Source organism: Eumetopias jubatus, unplaced genomic scaffold, assembly GCF_037043125.1.
Source record: "Eumetopias jubatus isolate StellerSeaLion01/CBP00866 unplaced genomic scaffold, mEumJub1_p1.0 scaffold_11, whole genome shotgun sequence".
NCBI classification, from domain to species: Eukaryota; Metazoa; Chordata; class Mammalia; order Carnivora; family Otariidae; genus Eumetopias; species Eumetopias jubatus.
In genome coordinates this window covers 11,759,779-11,780,006 of record NW_028274817.1, presented here as the reverse complement: position 1 = coordinate 11,780,006, position 20,228 = coordinate 11,759,779, and the positions used below count along the sequence as shown (strand labels likewise).

The following is a 20,228-nucleotide window of genomic DNA, read 5'->3' as shown; positions in this document are numbered from 1 at the left end:
AGACACGTAATATATATATATAATTAAACACACATGAACACATATTCATTCCTTTAGATATATTTCTAGAAGTCAAATATACTGGGTAACAAGATATGTGCATTTTTAAAGCTCCCAGTACACACTGTGAAACTGTTCGTGATTGCCAGCAGTAACGTATGCATCTATCCATTTCCTTGCACCCTCCCCAAACCTACCTATTTTCACTTTTTGACATTTTCTGAAGCTAAAAGATAGTATTTATTTGCATTCGAGGTACTTTTGAAGTTTCCCTAAGCAAGGGGAGAAGAATCAATGCCAATGTTAATACTTTAATATAATCTTTAGCGTCTCAAAGCATCATGAAAATTCTCTCCATGAAACCCAGAACAGGTACCTCCAATCAACAATTCAATTTGAACAAATCTCTTCTGACTTTAGTCTCCAAATTACTTGGTGCATCTACGTAAACACTTAGCAACCTGCTTGTACTCACCACATTTACACACATCTCCATTTACCTCCACTAGATCAGGCTTATAATTGGTTCCCCTATAAGACACCTCCAAGACTTAGCATAATGTTTCATAAACAAAGAGAGTGAATGATGTATATATTGAGTGGAACTGAATAAGCTCATGCACTTCTTTGAAACTGTGAGTGCATGGTGGGGAAATACAGAAACATGATGCTGACTGACCGCACCAGAACTGGGATTGGGTGCCGTCTCTGTTGTGTCCAACTTCTCTTTGAGCCTCAGCTCAAAAGAGAGGGAGGTGGCCCAGATGACGTTTCTGGTTCTTTCCAGATCTAACACAATTCTATTCCAAGGCCCTGAGTGTGTGTAGGGATTGGGGTGGAATGGCATGGGAGAGGTGTGTGTCTTCATGTGAGCACGTGCATGCAAGTGAGTGTGTGGGGAGAAGGAAGGGGTGATTAATGGATGCTCTGTCCTCTCTGCTGAAAACCCTTAGAGATAAGAAAAAAGGAGAAGAGACAGCAACAGGTTTGAACACCAATTAGATAAGGCTTCAAGATACATAAGCCCATTCTAGTAAATTGTTTTGGGATCCCTGCTCTGCACCGTTGGGAAAAAAGTTCCCATGATGCTTTGTGAAGCTGAAGGTCATTACATTAAAGTAGCAACGTTCGTACTGTTCTTTCCCTACTGAAGTAGCAACTTAAAAAAAAAAAAAAAGTCTCTGTAGCCTTCATTCCTGATTAAAAGCAGCCGAGAGAATTTCCAACATGAGTTAGTAGCCCCCTGAGGCTGACACTGAATGGTTCTACTATTAAGAGCCTCTATTCTAATTACCACTTCGAACAAGCTTTATGTCACAGACAGAGCACTTCATTGGTGGAATGTCTTGATGCCATGGCCTCATGAATAAAAGACTGCCTCGCTTGTAGTTGAAGATTCTGGGAGGTAATAAGGGTTTGCAGAAGGGCATGTCTTTATCCTGATCAGAGGATAGTTATTTAATATGGCACCACAAGCATCCAACGTTCTGGGCACAGAGAAGACAATTTTTTTTAGGCACAAAGATGAAGCCAAAATCACACTGTGTACTGTCAGACTGAGGGAATCTGCTTCTCTGCCCTGTTTTGTCACATGAGTTTATTCAAATTGGGCAGACTTTCTGTAGATTCATTGTGAAGAACCACACATAGTGATATAAGCTGCAGAACTTGAGAACACAAAGAACACTGAAAATCATTTTCTGGATAGGTTAACTGATGTCTCAAGAACAGAAAGGATTTTTCCGAAGGTCACAGAAGTGGTAGAGTGGCAGAACCAGGACAAGAAGCCCAGTATCCAACTCAGTTCAGTCGTAAATACTGAGAAGCATCCCTGCCCCTGTTTCATTTATGCAACCACTACCAGGCACAGTGCTGGGTGCCGGGGATACATCTATGAATAAGGCAGATCCGTCTTCCTGGAAGCTTTCTAGGATGGCTGCTTCTTGACTGCCTATAAATTACTTGCCTGAGCTCCAAACCCACATCTGAGGTCCATTTGCACCAGGACCAAAAATATCAGTGTTGTCTTACTGCCAAGAGTCCAAAGGACCTCATTTCCATGACTGAGCAACTTCCAGGTTTCCCTTTATTTGCCACATCCTCTCAACAATCTACAAAGGACTAGGAGCCACTTACATTCTCCTTTGTTGAGAAATGTTTTAAAAATGCTCTCTCTTCTCCATCAATTGTATTATGAAAACATTAAAATAGAAGCAGCATTCTGTCAAGGGAATCAGCATCAATTGTGGATTGTACCAAACTCACAGTGACTCTGAGGTCACATTTTCGTTTGTTGAGAAATGTTTAATATTTGTTTCAGAAGGAAGGAGATCAACCAAAAACAGTTCCAACAAGTCAAGGAACAATAAGGGATTGAATCAGGACCAGAACCCCAGGTCTGTTTGACTCCACAGAGATCAGATGAGAAATAATCTTAATTATTTCTGGAACTTGGGCAATGGCTGTGGGAAGACAATGAACAGATATTTCCAAAATAAAATCATCATGACTAATGGGTCCATTTTAATTCAATAGCCATGCATCCCACAGATACTTATTGAGCACTTGCTATGTACCAAGTTTGTGCAAGGGGATGAGCATGGAGTGATGAACCAGATAGTCAGTCTGGGCTCTCAGAGCTTAAAACCACTAACAGCCAATCTTAGGAACTCCCCAAGGCTCACAGTCTATACCTCTGCCCTCCTGTGTGGCATCTACTTCGCTATTTATCTGAAGTGCGATGATTACAATTAGGGGCAGCAGGATCCAGGGGAAATAAGTCACTATTGTGTTCTGTCCTTTGAGCTGATTCTGAAAGAAGTGCATATGCCCTGGATTACAGATTTCTGCATCTCCGCGTACACTATTCAATGTTCTCAGAAAGCTAAGGGGAAAAGGTAAGACACATACAGCTTCCTGCCATCTGAAGAGTAAACAGCCACTCGGTGTATGTCCCCCCAAACTTACTCCCAGCCCCAACCACTTTTTCCAGAGTTCTATGTTTCCAGCTCTCTGCCTGCCATTGTCACCTACTTTCTCATCTTGTGCTCCTCGGACCTATGAATGACATCCCAGTCATCCATGCCCAAAGACTTGGCATCTTTGATTCCTGCCCACCTCACTCCCCACCTCTAATTCACTGTCAAGTCTTCTTTATTCTACCTTCAGAGTATCTCTCCCATCTGTTGCCTCTTCTCCATCTCCAACATCTGAAGGTACTGTGATGGCTAATTTTGTTTGTCAGTCGACTGGACTAAGGGATGGCCTGATAAATAGTAAATGTTCCTTCTGGGTGTGTCTATGAGGGTGTTTCTGAATAAGATTAGCTTTTGAATCAGTAGACTGAGTAAAGAAGATTGCTCTCACAAATGCAGGTGGACATCATCCGCTCTGTTGAGGGTGTGACCGGAAAAAAAAAGGCTGAGGACACATAAGTTCACTCTCTCCACCTGGGACATCGACCTTCTCCTGCCCTCAGACATCTGTGCTCCTGATTGTCATACCTTTGGTCCACAATTACACCATTAGCTCTCCACCAGTTCTCAGGCCTTTAGAATCAGGACTGAAATATACCACTGGCTTTCCCAGCTCTCCAGCTTGCAGACAGCAGACTGTGGGACTTCTCAGCCTCCTTATCACGTCAATTAATTCCTATATTAAATCACCATATACAGATGTTCTGTTTCTCTGCAGAACCCTGACTAGTACAGGGAGTGAGGCTCAGGCAGGACAAGTGACCTGTCCAAGTTCACGCAGTTCATAAACAGCAGAGTTGATGCTCTAGCCTGCATATGTCTGACATCAAAGTACATATGCATGCACTGTGAGAGATAAGACCCTTTATTAATTCTCACTTGTCCAACTCCACTGCCTTATTAGACCTTATTTACTGTCTCTTTTCAGCCTTTACCACAAAATGTTTTCAGATTAATCTTGCTAAAGCACGGCTTTTACTAATAGCTTTTATCATTGCCCTCTAAATCTTATCAAATTCTGTTTGGCATATTCCAGGAACTAAAACAAGATCAACGCGGCTTAACCACAGTAGGTGCAAGGATCTCTTTGCATCATCTTGGTATCTTTCTTCTCATTCCTGGAATAGCATTAACTTGTAAAAGGCATTCCAATAGTATTTACTTCTGTAGCACCCTTTAATTCATGATTTGTCTCTAGGTTCATAGATGTGCCTTATCTCAACTAGAATGTAAACTCTTTGAGGTCAGGTGTCATGGTTTTATGTCTTTGTATCTACCTCACATTGTCTGTGGAAAAAAAGAAATTTTGAAATACTAGAGAGACAGGGGTAAAATAATGCCCAAAAGAGCTACTTTTTTCTTCCAGCCGTTCTGAAGGACTCTTGAGTATGGAACACACCAATGCTGCCTAGAACTTTCCAGTTGGAAAATTTGCAAGTGCTTATTTCCATATTTACCCCACACTTAGCATTCCGTTCGTTCCCACCCATCCCAACCTTATATTTATCCACTGCCTTGTATATTATGAATATTGAAATAAGTTGCGTGTTGTTAATTCCTTGAAGGCAAGGACTACGCCTCATTCATCTCAGTGTTCACCCTCCCCCATAGCACCCAGGACATTACTTTTCACATACTAGGTGAACAATAAATATTGTTTAAATAAAGCATAACAACAGTGACAGGTTAATAGCAGACATACCACAGGCCATGGACTTGCAGTTTGTGCTCATTTGCCATTTTTCCAAATGGGTCGTATCCCAAATGGAATTCTTCATTTCCCAAAACCAGCCTGTCATCTCCCTTACACTTCTGTCTTTGGCATCAGTGGCACAGAGAATCTTCCAGTCTCCAAACCTACATACTTTAGAGGTGTCTTTGATGAAAGTAAGATGTACATGGCAATGTACCAAGGCTGAAGTGTTCGACAGACATTTGGAAACTAAGATGGAGGCGGAGGACCATTTTTTAGAGAGGAGGACATTGCCCTTGTTCTCCCTGTGAGAATGGAAAGCAGAACGATAAATATGTATAGAGGCAGAGATGAGTTGAGGCTGGGGTAAGAGGACATACAAGGGACTGAGTCTCCACAAAGTAGAAGAGGTCATCTGCTAAGGCTGGGGGTGGATTGAGGCTTGAGGAGAGAAGGCGAGATCTGAAATAACTGGTGGGAGGAGCTCCCCTGGGTATGGACAAGCTTGGATTTCTGCATCAGGGATCCTGAGTCAACATGACATTCTTAAATAAAGGTCCTATTGTTTGTAGTTTTTGAAAAATGATTGTAGAGGCTGACTAAATTAAAAATTCATCCTGGACAATTCATGGGTATAAGATGGATGTTCTTCGTGTAGAGTAGCCCCATTTATAGCATAGTAGGACACTGTTCCTTTTATCCAAAAAATCATTCTAGATATAGTGTGAGATGACTCTTCTTTGCAATTCCTCCATTGCAATAGTTAGGATAGGACAGAATGTCAATTCCTAATAATTAGTCTTATTATTAATTTTACTTGAAGACATATACCCATAACCCATATTTTTGTTCTTCTAACCTCTTCCAACCTTTAGCTTTATGTGGGTCTTTTCTTTATTTTGTTTTTGTAAATTTTTTTAAAGATTTTACTTATTTATTTGAGAGAGAAGGAGAGTGAGGGGAGGGGCAGAAGGGGGAAGGAGAGGACAAGCAGACTCTGTGCTGAGTGTGGAGCCTGACGCAGGGCTGGATCCTACGACCCGGAGATCATGACCTGAGCCAAAATCAAGAATCAGATGCTTAACTGACTGAGCCACTCAGGCGCCCCTCTTCTTGTTTTAAAACAGACACAGAAAACCACATAAAACAAAAGTAGAGCTCAGTGAATTATTATGTGACCACCATCCTGACTAAAAAAAAAAAAAAAAAAAGGCCACCCAGAAACTCCTCCAAATGCCCAATCTCAAACACAGCTCCCTCTTCCCCTCCAGATATAACCACTACCCTGAATTTTAGTCATGATGGCGTTGTATTCTTTATGGTTTCAACACTCAAGGGTGACTCACTAGGCACTACAGAATAATCTTGCCCAATTTTTTAAAAACTTGATATATCTCTTAAGCCTCTACTAATCTGTAAGCTCTCCTTCCATCCATTTCTTTTTCTGTACAATTTAAATGGCAAAGATGCTGTTTAGCAGAGTTCCCCATAGCCTGCATATTGCTGACTGCATATTCATGGTGCAATTCACCACGTTCCTCTCTATATCCTGGTGGGTCAGGTCTGGATCAGTCTCATGGATTCACTGGTTAGCAGCCACTAGTGCTCAGTTTCAAAATGTTCACATTCTACAATATTATTTTCACTCTGACTGGAATGATGTTTTCTGAGCTGTAATTCACATATCATAAAATTAATCATTTTAAAGGGTACAATTCAGTGGTTTTTAGTATTTTCACAATCATCACCACAATGTGTTACTATTGCTATGTGTTTGTTTAGAGCATCCTACACTAATTATATAAAGTCAGCATTCTTTGTGGTGTGTGGTCACTGAAGTCTCTGCTTGACTAGCTTAGTGCTCCGTCAATGAGCATACAGATGTCCTTAAATGCCTGCGACCATGAAGTCTCCCAGTCGTCACCCAGAGGTTTTGTGTGCATGTTGGGGCATACCTCCAACAGTCAGCCGGGCAGTTTTCAACCATGCCTCAGTCTTCACTTCTTTCTTGTGCAGAGAATGAATGCCAGCCTGAATGTGAGTTTTGGTCTTCTCGTGCTTTTACTGAGCACGTACCAGCCCTACAAATGAGTGTGTCCTTTAAATTCCCAGGAATATGTTGGAGATTGTCAAAGTCTCTATTGACCTCTCATTCCCCAGCTGTTTTTCTTAAGCTTTTGGATCGGCCAATGTTTGCCTCATTTGCTTTTCATTAGCTATTGTTTATGCCATTTAACTGGCTCAGACAGAACAGAAGTTGAACAACTGTCCCTAAATAATTTTAATAAAAACTTCCAGGGAAAAGTCTTCTTGCAATAGGTGAACTCTGTGTCAAATTTTTTTTCACTCTGCAAGAATTATTTTTTGCCCCCATTTGGAGCAATATTAGCCCCGCTGGGTATACCTGACAGAATATTCCACACTCATATAACACACACAGAAATACCTGCATAACAATACTATTACTGCCTCCACCGATATCATTATAGACTCATTTAAACATTTGGCATTTGCTAACCCCTTTCTTCTCCCATTTGTTTTATGGTCATGCTACATATACAATGCTTGATCATTTACCATATTATCTCCCTTTTAACTCTCATTTAGACTTCCTTGCAGAATATATTTAATATTCACCACTAATCCTTATGTTGACATATCTCTAGAAATATATAGAGATCTTTTGGTTATCTAAAGTCCGTTCTCAGGGCACCTAGCTAGTTCAGTCAGTAGAGTGTGCAACTCTCGTTCTCTTGATCTTGGGGTTGTAAATTCAAGCCCCACATTGGGTGTAGAGACTACTTAAAAATAAAATCTTTTTAAAAAAGTTCATTCCCCATTATTTTCCTCAGGAAGGGCTTATATCAATATTCTTTTATTTTTTCCCCAACTGGTTTTGATTTAATAAGTTTATAACTTAAAAAATACCACATTTTGTAATTCACATAAAAGTAAAGTTATAGTAGGGAGTGAGCAAGTAAAATTAAAGTATGTCCTCAGAAAAAAAATTTTAAAAACATAAAGTATGTCCTCAGATACAGATAGTATTCAATGGCAATAATGCTTTAACAATGTGAAATTGAGTTAATATTTAATCATATTAACTCATCCCTACTGATTATGCCCTATAGGTTATCAACAAACATTTAGGTTATGATTATATACCCTTCTTTTTCATACGTTATTTTGAGGGTTTTATACTAATCTTAAAAAATTGTAAGAGAGGGATGTGGCTGGGTGACTCGGTCGGTTAAGCGTCTGCCTTCAGCTCAGGTCATGATCCCAGGGTCCAGGGATTGAGTCCTGCATCAGGCTCCCTGCTCCGCGGGAAGCCTGCTTCTCCCTCGTACCTCTGCCCCTTCCCTCTGTTCATTCTCTCCCATTCCCCCTCTCTCAAATAAATAAAATCTTTTTAAAAATAATGAGAGATAACTACACAGTCAGTATTCTTTTAGTTCCTACATGTTGTGAACAATTTGTGCCCTCTATACTGGAAGGTCAGTTTTCCTGGATATAAAATTATTGGCTCACATTTGCTTTCCTTGAATATCTCAATTCCCCTGTGGCATAAAATATTCTTGTTAAAGTCTATGATCTGATTTTAATTTTCCCTGTAAGCTTCGCTCTCTATCCAGGATGCCTAAAGAATTTTTTTCTTTAAAGGCCAGTAATTTTACTAGAATATATTCCTGGTGTTTGTCATTCTGGGTCAATATGCTCAGTACACAGTATTTTTTTTAAGTTTATATATATATATATATATTTGTGTGTGTGTGTGTGTGTGTGTGTGTGTGTGTGTGTGTGTGTGTGTGTGTGTGTGTTGTGTGTATTTGTTTTGTTCCCTTGCCTACTTTCCTTCTTCAGGGACTCTGATATCTGTATGTGGGACCTTCTTTGCTTGTCTTCCGTATGTGTTATTTCTGCTCAAGTTATTTCAGCTCTTCATTTACTTTTTATTTTAAAAATCTTCCTCAAAAATTTGCTAAGAGGGTACATCTTATTTTAAAGCATGATTTGCTGTGTTTATTTGCTCTTATATTTCTTCTAGTTTATTATTCATTTCTAGATTGAACTTTCCCCACTATTTCTAGTTACTTTTCAAGTTTGGTACCCTAATTTATGAGTTTGTCTCATTCTGATTTATATTATTCTTTCATATTTGGTATCATTTTTATATATTTTGGGTTTAAAATAATATGCGGCAATATTGATCTATTTTTAAATCATGCTTTTCTGATATGTTTCCATGTTCTGAAGGGGTATTATTTTGTTCCTTATTCTCTTTTCTTATAGTAACTATATATGAGATTTTAACATGAGACATTTCTTTGGCTTATTTTAATGTCAATTGATTTTGACTCAAATTTTATTCAACTTCTAAGATTTTTCTCCTCAATATGAGGTTCCATCATGGACAGGGCATCCTAGTAGGTCAATTTTAATAGATCATAGGGAATACACAGCTCCAGCCCCTTCAGACCTTCTTAACATGGGCTCTTATAATTTATTATTTCATTTTTAATTTAATATTTTGTATATAATTTTCTGTGTCTCAAAAATGTTCATATGTATCATTTCCATTGGTTGCATGCAAGTCCATTAAGTTAAAATACAATAATTTTATAACCATCTCTCTATTAATGGCTATTTGGGATATATCAAGTTTTCCATGATAATAAATAACACATAATGCTTTCCTTCTTCTGAATTATATCCTTAAAACAAATACCTTAGAATGAGGTTATTCACTAAAAAGGTATGAACATTTTTATGACTCTTGCTAAAAGCAGCCAGACTGTTCATCAAAATGACTGAAATAATTTACTATGTCACTAAAAATGTATAAATGTTTCAATTTCCCCAAAAGCTGTCTCACTAGTTTTAATAACATCCCTTTATTGTTGCTAACTTTAGAGTTATAAAGTGACATTTCATCATTGTTTTAATTTGCACTTCTTTAATTGTTGGCAAGGCTATACACTGTTTCCTATGTTAATTTACTAATGGTGTTTCATCTTATGTAATGATTCTTCATATGCTTTGACCACTGTCTACAGTGACCTTAATTCAAATTTATAAAAACGCAGTATATTTTGAAATGCCATCATATGTATTAAATATTTTCTATTTTGTCACTTAACTTTTATCTTGGTTTTGTTGTATTTTAGTTATTATTAATTTTCTGTTTAATCACACTGCTTATCTTTTCAATTTTTTTCTCCTTTAATCGAACATTATCTCCTTCCACAGACTGAATAATTGCTCTATTTTCTCTTTTTCCCTGTAATTATATTTTCCTTAACATTTGACACTTTAATTTTTATGTTGTTGATCATGATATATTGCATGAGATATAGGTCTAAGTTAATTTCTCCCTATGGTAATGTCAGGTTATCTCAATAGCATTTATGAAAATGAGCCCCTTCCCTGTTGCTTTGTTAAATTTAGCTGGACATGTATTGAACTCGTGCATATTGATTAACGTCTGTATTTATATGTGCCAGAGGGCACCTAACTAGATTTAAATAGGCTATGTTATTTATACTGCTTTTTGAGAAATAGGCAATGTTGCAGTGGCATAGCCTCAAACCTTGTAGTGGCGAGTATTCACAAGTAGCCCTTTAGCCTTTCCTTCACTCCCTTCCCTTCCTTCTTTCTATAGAGAGCTCCATTCAGCTCTTGTCTGTATTCCTACCACAAACACGAGTCACCAGCAGACAGAGAGAGAGAGAGGCAGACAGACACACACAGAGGGAGGGGGCCTAGCTACACAGAGATATATGTCTCCTATTGGTTCTGTGTCTCTGGATAACAGGTGACAATGCCATAACGCGATCAAGATGGAGTTACCAGTCCTGCTCTCTGCCAGTTCTTGTTCTTTTGCCCCAGTCTGATGTTCCTTTGGGTTTCAGCCTAGATGTCACCTCCTTGTGAAAGTATAATAGCCTTCTATGCTTTACGGACGGACAATGCGTGGAGGGTGGAAGGAACCAGTATATGTACCCAAAATCCTTTTTGTAGAAAACTCCCTCCCTCGTGCCTTCCTTGTTCTCCAGCACCCAACTCTTCTCTGACAGAAGTAAAAAAAAATAATGCTAACTGGAAGAGAGATCGCTTTGGAGAGATTGTAGTGACAATCACACTTCCACACATTCCTTACATTAGGCAGTAGATAGGTTTCCAGAGTGTGAAGTGACTCATTATAAATTTAGCTGTATTTTCTCAATGAATGGAGTTACAATACATACCTTCCCTGTGGCATCACTGACGAGTAATTTTGTAAACCAAAACTTTGGTAAAGCAAATACATTAGGACTGTTTCAGAGTCACCTGCAATTTTTTGAATTTTTAAGCTGCTCATCCTGCTCCCTGAGGAGCTATATGCCTCACTGAGATAGTAAAAGAGGAGAGGAGGAATATGGGAATATATGTCATTTTACAAAGCCCTACAGGATAATCTTATACCTGCCTGCTAAACACACACACACACACACACACACACACACACACACACACACACACTGAAACCCCCTGAAGCAAGGTACACTGATTATGTTCTATAAGTTCAGATTTTTTGCTTTACTAGGTTTTCTCAAAGTGGAGCCCATCTGGGGAGCATATGGTTAGCCAAGCCCTCTGATATGCCAAAGAATGTAGACAGATATAAAGATCATCAATAATTTTTAAATTAAATTGAGTCTTCAAAAGATATATTTCCAAAAGAAATGTTTTTACATTTGGCAATCTTTGCTCTGTAGTTTAAGCTGGCACACTTTTGAGTTTAGGTGGCAATAAAAATGAATGATCAAAAAATTGCTTCAGAGGCAACTTTTAAGCTTTCGATATTGAGGCTAGGACTAATGAGACATAAGTTCCTACGAGGCATTGGGCCTGCCATTAAGGCAAACAGCAGCTGTGTGAACACAATATCATTTCTTCAGGACCAAGTATCCAGATATACTTTGGACATGGAAATCTATATTTACTGAGCTCCTATAACGACTCTGACACTATTCTACAGGTTTTAAAACATTCTAATTTTCACAGAAACCTGGGGAAGTAGGGAATATGTTGGTAGAATTAGAAAACTGAGGCTTGGAGTTTAGAAAGCAGCCAAGTTCATATAGTAGTATATGTTGAAGATTTGGAATCCAAGTCTTTCTGCCGTAAACTGCTGCCTTTTTTTTTTTAAAAGATTTTATTTATTTATTTATTTGACAGAGAGAGACAGCGAGAGCAGGAACACAAGCAGGGGGAGTGGGAGAGGGAGAAGCAGGCTTCCCGCGGAGCAGGGAGCCCGATGCGGGACTCGATCCCAGGACCCTGGGATCATGACCTGAGCCGAAGGCAGACGCTTAACGACTGAGCCACCCAGGCGCCCTAAACTGCTGCCTTTAACCACCAAATTTCAACACAGCAGAAACAATCTAGCAGCACTCTCAGCCAGAGAGCAGAGGATTAGCAGCAAATGGCACCAGCAGCTTCTTACTGCTTTCTATTTACCAGTAGCAGTGGAATGGTGGTGCTAGTGGCAGGTCAAGAATGGAGGCAGTAAAGTAAAGGGACAATCCATGGTGTGGTTGTCCTCATGCCTACAATGACCTGAAGAAACAAGGAGGTCACTAGCAATCAGTGTTGAATTTGATGAAGGCCATTTCTCTTGAGAGAAAGGAGAGGAGTAAAATAAAAATTAACCAAATCAGCCTTCTTGACACTTTTCTTATCATATGCCATTTGTCTTAAGAATTAAACCCAGGGTGCCTGGGCGGCTCAGTTGTTTAAGTGTCTGCCTTCAGCTCTGGTCATGATCTCAGGGTCCTGGGATCGAGCCCTGTGTTGGGCTCCCTGCTCAGCGGGGAGCCTGCTTCTCCCTCTCCCACTCCCCCTGCTTGTGTTCCCTCTCTCACTGTCTCTCTCTCTGTCAAATAAGTAAATAAAATATTTAAAAATATTTTTTAGAAAAGCACTTTAGTCATGCTCTGTCTTCTTTTGACACTCTCAACTCAATCTGAGCTTTAATCTTCCTGATTTAATCTCCCTTTCTAGAGTCTTGGGCCATGGATTCATACTTGACTTTTTATTGAACTTTCTGAAATCACAGTCTATGATGGGCTTTTGTGCACACCTACCCCTTTCTTTGTGTTTTTCTTTAAGATTTTATTTTTAATCTCTACACCCAACATGGGGCTCAAACCCACAACCCCAAGATCAAGAGTTGTGAGTTCCACTGACTGAGCCAGCTAGGCACCCCAATCCCTCTCTTTGCTTTTATAAACACTATAGTACTCCACATCTTTCACAGTTATCATTACTTCTCTTAATTTAGTACAATGTACCCAAGCTGAGGATCTTTGAATCTGTGAGTCAGTCCTACTGTCACTACTGTACTAAGGAACATAACATTAAAGTCAAATACCTACTGGTTACACTTAGCTAGAACACTGTCCCAAATCTGTGTGTGGGCTCTCTTATCTGATTAGCAGGGTGAAGCTTTAAGAATTCCTTTTGCTCAGGGGCACCTGGGTGGCTCAGTGAAGTGTTTGACTTCAGCTCAGGTCATGATCTTGAGGTCCCAGGCTCAAGCTCTGTGCTAAGCTCCACACTCATCTGCTTGAGGATTCTCTCTCTCCCTCTCGCCCCTTCTTTCTCTCACATTCTCTCAAATGAATGAATCTTAAAAAAAAAAAAAGAATTCCTTTTGCTCGGATATGGAAAAGGCCATGCAGCTTAAGCCTCTGCCTTTCTCTTGAACAACCCACCGTCCCACCCACCAAATCCTGGCCTTCTGACTTAATCTTCCATGGGTAGTACAGAAAAACCAACCCTGAGAATTAGAGCACTTTTCCTTAGCCCCATCCTGTCCTGCCAGACGATTCTAAAGTGGCTGATGTGTAGAGGTGAGTTTAACGATGCACAAGGAAGAAATTCTAATAAAGGGGCTTTCTCTAAGAAAGAATGTGGCCTAAGTTCCTATTACTGATTAGAAAGCATGAGGAAAAAGAGAATCCAAAGTGGACACACCATCACAAAGAGAGGGGTCCACCATTTGCAAAAACGATGTTACTAGAAATCATGCGATAACTTCTAGAGATTAATTCATATCGCTATTTTGACCGGTACTTGCCAATATAGAGGTAACAAGTTCTGTGATTTATGGAATGCCTTTCTCAACCTCAAGCGCATAAAGCCCTCTTTTTGAGAGTTAAAACTGCCAGCAAGGTGAGTAAAGCACCTTCTGGTTGCTATGCAATGGAAGGAGAACTCTAGCCATTGTAAGTATAGTTGAAATGTGCCATCACTGCTCTATCTTGCTTTTTTTTTAATCTTGCTTTTATTTTACCATGTAAGCATCATCCAAAACAGCCATCTATCAGTTCAAGAGGTCCATAGTATTCTCCCAGAAATGTCACCACCCACTTGCTTTTCATCATGTTTCTCCTTGTGTCTTTGGATTTAGACTGTGAGGTACAATATCTTGCAACTCTTAACCCCTATCAGATGAGTTTTTATCTTTTCTTTTCCCTTTAAATTTTTTATTGTTATGTTAATCACCATACATTACATCATTAGTTTGTGATGTAGTGTTCCATGATTCATTGTTTGTGCATAACACCCAGTGCTCCACGCAGAACGTGCCCTCTTTAATACCCATCACCGGGCTAACCCATCCCCCCACCCCCCTCCCCTCTAGAACCCTCAGTTTGTTTTTCAGAGTCCATCGTCTCTCCTGGTTGGTCTCCCCCTCTGATTTCCCCCCTTCATTCTTCCCCTCCTGCTATCTTCTTCTTCTTTTTTTTTCTTAACATATATTGCATTATTTGTTTCAGAGTGTATATTCAACCAGCCGTTGTGACCAGTCTTTTACATTGTAGGGATATTTACACAAGATGATTCAACAGTCTTACACAAGATGAGTTTTTTAGATAAAGTGCCTACATCTATTACAGTATTCTAATCATGAATTCCCCTCATATATCTCAGCAAAACCTAGGAGATAATATTAACTCCATATACGAAATCTTTAAGTTCACTTTGGTCATGACCCATTCTACATACAGTGGAAATTAATATCTGAAGCCATGAGAAAGTGTCTTCATATATTTACCTTGTGAGTTACTGGGTACCTTATTCCTTTTCCAGTCCTCTACAGCAAGTTTTTAAAGATTATTTTAAAGTCATAATTCTTCTTCAATAAATTTTTAAACAGAAGCCCAAAAGGCAAATGGATAAAAATTAAAGTTGTTCTGGGTAAGCAGCTGGAGGAGGTCTGAAGCCTCACCTATACAAATCCCCTCCCACTCCTTCTCTACCATCTGTTTGAGTCCCAGAGGTATTTCCTCATACTCAAAAAGCTTCCTGTGGCACAACTTGGCTTTATCTTTTTTCCTCCGTAGTACCTAATTTGTGGCATTTTTTCCCATGTTTTTCATTTCAGACCATAACACTCTCAATCTAATCAGTGGGACTGAATGTCTCCTGCCTCTTGGTGACTTAAATACCCATATGACTTGGCAGGTGTAAATATCCCTACAATGTAAAAGGGTAATTTATCTGGTCACAATGGCTGGTTGAATATACACTTTAGGATTATCCAAATCCATTTGCTGTGACTTTGTTTTAATCACGCATCCTTCTGCTCTTACAAAGTTTCCAAAGTAAAACAGAATCTTTGTTAAACAATTTCCATTTAAATTACTTGAAAAATTAATGAAACACTTCATTCCATCTGTAAAATATATTGTCCAATGGCCACTGTATGCTGAATCCTCAAGGATAAAAAGCTATGTTCTAGTATATCCACCCACACTGCTTCCACCATCAGGCATTGTGCATACTAAATGTAAGTTTCATTTTATTCCCAAGTCTGTTTTTTCAAATTTTACATGTTATTATAATTATCAGATTTAATTAAAATATTAGTTAAGTCAAATAAACAAAAGTTTAGTAAAGATGTGAGTTGTTCTTTGTATAAAAGTTAGACTCAATAGTTAGGTGAAAGACAATGTCAACAAAATGAGAAAAGCCACAGATTGGAAAAATAATTTGCAAAGTACACAAAATATACAAAGATCTCAAACCTCAACAAGAACACAAACAACCCAATTACAAAATGGGCCAAACACAGATACCTCACCAAAGAAGACATACAGATGGCGAATAAACATATGAAAAGATGCTCCCCACTACATGTCATCAGGGAAGTCCAAATTAAGACAATGAGATACCACTAACACCTATTAGAATGGCAAAGATCTAATGCTGACAACACCAAATGCTGATGAGGATGTGGAGCATTTCATTGTTGGTAAGAATGAAAAATGGTATAGCCACTTTGGAAGTTAGTCTGGCAGTCTCTTACAAAACTTAACAGACTCTTACCATACAATATAGCAATCATGCTCCATGGTACTTACCCAAAAGAGCTGAAAACTTACGTTCACACCAAAACCTGCACATGGACGTGTACAGCAGCTTCATTCATAACTGCCAAAACTTGGAAGCAACCAAAGTGCTCTTCAGGAAATGAACAGATAAACTAACTGTGATACACCCAAAAAAGGGAATATTATTCACCACTAAAAAGAAATGAGCTTTTAAGACATGAAAAGACATTCAGGAACCTTAAGTGCATACCACTAAGTAAAAGAAGCCAATCTGAAAGGGCCATATACTTTACGATTCCAACAACACAACGTTTTGGAAATGGCAAAGCTATAGAGACTAGAGAGGGGAGTGAAAATACTCTATAAGCTGCTATAATGATGGATACATATCATTATACATTTGTCTAAACTCATAGAATGCACAACACTAAGAGTGAACCATAATGTAAAATATGGACTTTGGGTGATTATAGATTTGGTACAATTGATGAATCTCCATGGAAACATGTTTCACTCTGGTGGGGAATACTGATAATGGGGAAGACTATGCATGTGTGGGAGAGGGGGACAGGTGGTACCTGGGAAATCTCTGTACTTTCCCCTCAATTTTTTAACAAATCTAAAGTGGCTTTAAAAATAGTCTTAATTCTAAACAAGTTAAAATGAATACTTCAAAAAGACTTTACAAATGCAAGTCACTGTAAAATTATATGGGCACAATATCTGTGAACCAATGAAGAGAACAGTAAAGATCTAGAAGGATTTTATACTCAGTTGCACTGTAGTGTCATCAAATTCATCACCCAGTTTAAAGAAATACAAACTGTAAACATTAAAGGAGGTACAGTTAATGCAAAGGAAAAAAAACAGCCTGATGTTAAATACTGATCAGTAATGTACATTTTTTGTTTTAAATTAAAATGTTAGTATTTTTATATAAACATTTTTATTAATCCCTACAAGTGTCACTGAAAACTTAACTAGTCAAACCACACTTGAATCAATCACAGTCAAAGTGATGAAAAGATGAAGAGAATCTTGAAAACAGGAAGAGATAAATGACACGACATATAAGAGAACAGTAACGCAGATGATACCTGGACTCCCCCAAAGAACAAAACAGAGGCCAGAAGACAGAGAACTAACATGTTTAAGGTGCTGAAAAAATTTTGAAACTTTTCACTCAAAATTCTACATCCACAAAAGTATCCTTCAAAAATGAAGGCAAAACAAAGACATTTTCATATTTAAAGAAAAAAAAAGCTGAGAATATATGTCACGACCATACCTAGGAAAGTTCTTCACACTGAAGGGAAAGGACACCAAATGGTAACTCACGTCTCCAGATTAATTAACAGCACTTGAATTAGTAAATATGTAGGTAAGTATAAAAATATATAATTTTCTTTTCCTAAATTTTTAATAATTTTGTGTTGACAACATGCATAGATGTAATATATATATGAAAAGTATAGGACAAAAGACAAGGTTAAAATTGTGCAATTACAAATTTCTTATATTTTATGTGAAACAATGCAGTATTAATTCTATGTAGACCACCAAAATTAAAGATTCATGTTGCAATCTGTAGAGCAATCATTGGAAAATAGCAAAGAGGTAAAATTACAAAGTCAATAGGGAAATTAAAATGGAATACCAAAAACATTCAATTAACCTCCCCAAAAAAGGAAAAGAAATAAATGGGAAAAAGATAGGAGACAAATAGAAAACAAAAAAGCAAAATGGTAAACCTAAGTTAAAATAAATAATTACACAAAACTGACTATCTTAAAATACACATTAAATACAAATGGTTTAAACCTGCCGAGTAATAGTCAGAGGTGGACAAATGGTGCAAAAAAGCAAGATTTCACTATATGCTATCTAAAAGAAACCACTTTGAATATAAAGATATGGTTTAGTTAAAAGTAAAATGATAGAACAAGATATACTATGCAAACACTAATCAAAAGAAAGATGGAGTATCCACATCAATTATCAGACAAAGTAGGTTTGAGAACAAGGAATATTATCACCAGGAGTAAAACAAGGAGGTCACATAAAATAAAAGGGGCCGATTCTTTGGAAATACAGAGCAATCCTAAATATGTATGCTACCAATAACAGAGTTTCAAAGTACATCAGGAAAAACTGATACAACTGAAAGAAATAAATGCCTACAATTATATTTGGACATTTCAACACCAAACTCTCAATTGTTATGAACTAATTAGACAGAAAATCAGTAAAAATATGAAATACTGGGACAATACTGTCAATCAACTTGACTTAATTAACACTTACAGAATGCGCCACCCAAAAATAATAGAATAAATATTCTTTTCAAGAACACTTGGAATACTTACCAATATATACTATGTAATGGGCCAAAAAGTAAGTCTAAATAAATTTTAAATGATTGAACTGATACAAAGAATATTCTCTAACCACAATAAATTTTTTTACTGCTTTATTTATTTATTTATTGATGTAGGGTTCCATGATTCCCACAATAAATTTTTAATTAGAAATCAGTACCGGAAAGATATTGGCAGATCTCCAAATATCTGACAATTAAACAAACATCTCTAAATATGGTTCCATATGATTCCATGGATCAAGGATCGAGGGAAAATATTTAAAAATATTTTGAACTGGTGCTCGCTTCAGCAGCACATATACTGAAATTGGAACGATACAGAGAAGATTAGCATGGCCCCTGTGGAAGGATGACATGCAAATTCGTGAAGCGTTCCATATTTTTTGCTGCACATGGGCCAAATTTTTTAAAGACTTGAAGCAGAACCTTGTAATCTGTATAAATGATGAGTATAAAATCCCACCATAAAATGCTAAAAATATGCAGTTTCAAATAAAACCAAGAAACGCAGCATTAAAAAGAATATTTTGAACGGATATAACCAAATACATAAAACATCCAAATTTGGGGGATGCACCTAAAGCAGTACTTAGAAAGAAATATCATGCACTGAATGCTTATATTGGGGTGGGCAGAGGATCTCATATCAATGCTCTAAAATCTTACCTTAAAAAAACTGAAAAAAAAGAGCAAATTTAAGCCGAAGTAAGAAGATAGAATAAAGCAGAAATCAATCAATTACATAGAAAAAAGAAAACCAATAGACAAAAATCAATGAAACTAAAAGCTGTTTTTTTTAAAGATTTTATTTATTTATTTGAGAGAGAGAATGAGAGAGATAGACAGCACGAGAGGGAAGAGGGTCAGAGGGAGAAGCAGACTCCCCACAGAGCAGGGAGCCCGACATGGGACTCGATCCCGGGACTCCAGGATCATGACCTGAGCCGAAGGCAGTCGCTTAACCAACTGAGCCACCCAGGCGCCCCAAAAGCTGTTTTTTTTTTTAATGTAAGAAAAAAATAGAAAACACACACACACACACACAAAATACCAATATCAGGAATAAGAGAGGGGACATCAATATAGACCCTACAGTCAATTAAAGGATAAAAAGATTTTCGTGAACAGTTTCATACCCCACAATTTAGCAACTCCAAATTAACAAAGTTCTTGAAATGCAAAAGTACCAAAGCTTACCCAAGAAGCAATATATTATTTGAATATCATCCCTGTATCTATTAACAAGCTGAGTTGAACTTTCCCACAAAGAAAATTTTAGGCCCTGATGGCTTCACTAGTGAATTCCAACAAACAATTAAGAAAGAAAAAAAAAGGGGTGCCTGGGTGGCTCCATCATTAAGCGTCTGCCTTCGGCTAAGGTCATGATCCCAGGGTTCTGGGACCAAGCTCCGCATCAGGCTCCCTGCTTGGCAGGAAGCCTGCTTCTCCCTCTCCCACTCCCCTGCTTGCGTTCCCTCTCTTGCTGTCTCTCTCTCTGTCAAATAAATAAATAAAATCTTTAAAAAAAAAAAAAAGAAAGAAAGAAAAAAAAATACCATTTCTATCCACTCCCTTCTCAAAAATATAAGAGGTGGTAATGAGGTTAGTGTTACCCTGATACAAACCCAGCTGAAATATTACAAGGAAAGAAAGCTACATTTTAATATCCTTCATAAAAACAAACAAAAATTTTGTAACAAAGTATTATCAAAGACAATTCAGTCGAGACATAAAATGGAAAATACATCAGGACCATGAAGAGCTTATCCCATAAGTACAAAGTTGGATTACCATTT

The 20,228-nt window shown here is 37.9% G+C and overlaps 1 non-coding gene across 1 annotated transcript; it reads left to right on the top strand.

Moving 5' to 3' along the window:
* The first annotated feature begins 18,709 nt into the window (after window positions 1–18,709).
* Window positions 18,710–18,816, top strand: LOC114224621 (U6 spliceosomal RNA). Its single transcript, XR_003612419.1, has one exon. It is a non-coding gene; the product is annotated as a U6 spliceosomal RNA (small nuclear RNA).
* The last annotated feature ends 1,412 nt before the right edge of the window (window positions 18,817–20,228 follow it).